The sequence below is a fragment of the Octopus bimaculoides genome, chromosome 9, assembly GCF_001194135.2.
Source record: "Octopus bimaculoides isolate UCB-OBI-ISO-001 chromosome 9, ASM119413v2, whole genome shotgun sequence".
NCBI lineage: Eukaryota > Metazoa > Mollusca > Cephalopoda > Octopoda > Octopodidae > Octopus > Octopus bimaculoides.
In genome coordinates, this window is record NC_068989.1 from 64512137 (window position 1) to 64514113 (window position 1977).

The window sequence follows — 1977 nt, forward strand, 5'->3', positions numbered from 1 at the left end:
AAAGGCGACTCGAGTTTCAGGGCTATTTCCCTTCGTCATGGCCGGTATGACAGTCTTTAACAGACTGTAATAAGTTGGCTGGTTTTCTGTCTTTTATACCAATTCCTTTGGATGGCAGCAGTAGGTGTCTGGCTATTTTTAGAATTGATGTTAAATCTATTTTTAGACATGATGATATTTTAATTTATTGTTTTGTGTGGGTTGTAGGGATAAGATTTTTAAACCGCAGTAGGTGTTTGGCTGTTCTTAGAAATGATGCCAAATCTATTTATAGAAATGATGATATCTATATATATATATATACACACGCATACGTACATACACAAAGTATGATGGGTAAATTGTCGCCATTTCATATTTTTTATTTCGCGCGTGTGCATTGTTTGCTTTGATTTCGTCGACTACACAGTATAGTAGGGTCAGTTGGGCACCGTCTGAGAGAAAAACAGTAACATGACGCAATTCACTCTGCTAGAAAATTGAAAACTACATGCTGTACTGCTTAGAATTCGTGCCGGAAGCTCCAATACGCACATTTCAAAGTGTTTGGGAGTCAATCTGAGGACATGTACCAAGAGTGAGAAAAATCAAACATCCAGTCAACATCATAATGTTTGGAGTGATCACGGGTGATGGCGGCGTTATGTCTCCATTCAACTTCCCATACGGCCTCAGACTCAATACGGAGGCCTACATCAAGTGCCTGGAGGAGGTAGTGCTGCCCTGGGTGAAGAGGGTGGCTGCTGGAAGACTCTATATCTGGCAACAAGACTGCACCATACGACACAAGTAGAACTCAGTCATGGCTGTCAGACAATTTTTGTGACCACATCAGCCCTAACATCTGGTCACCTAACTCCCCAGACTGCAACTGTCTTGATTATAATGTGTGGGGCGCAGTTGACTGAGAGAGCAACAAAACTCCTTGTAACACCAATGATGAATTGCTGGCAGGGATTACGGCAGCATTCACCAACTTAAACAAGGAGACCGTCCAGAAGAGTTGCAGGAGATTCCGAAGTCGTCTGGAAGCTGCGGTTGGAGCGAATGACGATTTTGTTGAGTAAATTTACCCTTTAGTATTTCAAGATATTTTTATGTTATTTTGGTAAATATATCTGTTAAAATGAGATGTCAGTGTTATTTTCATTTTTGCGTAATTTAGACGACAGTTTATTCACCGCACCCTCTGTATGTGTGTGTATGCACACACACACACACACACACACACACACACACACACACACACACATATATATGCATCTGCATAGCTGCAAAAAAAAAATTAAATAAATAAACAATCATATTTTTAAAGATCGCTTCATTCAGAGGACTATCTAAATTTCAAAAGTGAGGACTCATTCTTCTGCTCGTATAAGCACAGATATATCTTAGTAAACTGGTCGATTGCACTGTAAAAATAAACGTTGGCTCTTTCATATAAGATATGCCACGCCCAACTTTGAAATATACAAACCCATACGCACACTCCACTTTTCTTTGCACCTCTATTCCATCCCGCATTTACCGTTCCAAAATTTCCTTGTATGCGAATATCCTGTAAATAAAGTGTGAACTAAGGGACATAACTTTGTTGAACTAAATATTCTTTTCCTTAGATTTCATCTGATTTCTTTTATGAATTTCTTCCCGGTATTTTATAACAATCCTTAGACTCATAAACGGGTTCAGTCATCTAGTGACAGGAGCCACGCCATACTGTTTCTTCCAGCCATTTCTGATGATTACCGGAGTTGGTTCTTCACCTCTGATATTACCCACCTGGTGATCTGGCTACCACGAGTCTCTCTCTTTCTTAAAAAAATTTTTTTAAATCTTTTTACTTCTTGCCATCATTAGATTGCAGTCATGCTGGTGCACCGCCTTGAAGAATTTTTAGTCGAATGAATCGACCCCAGTACTTTTTTTTAAAGCCTGGTACTTATTCCATCGGTTTCTTTTGCCAGATCGCTAAGT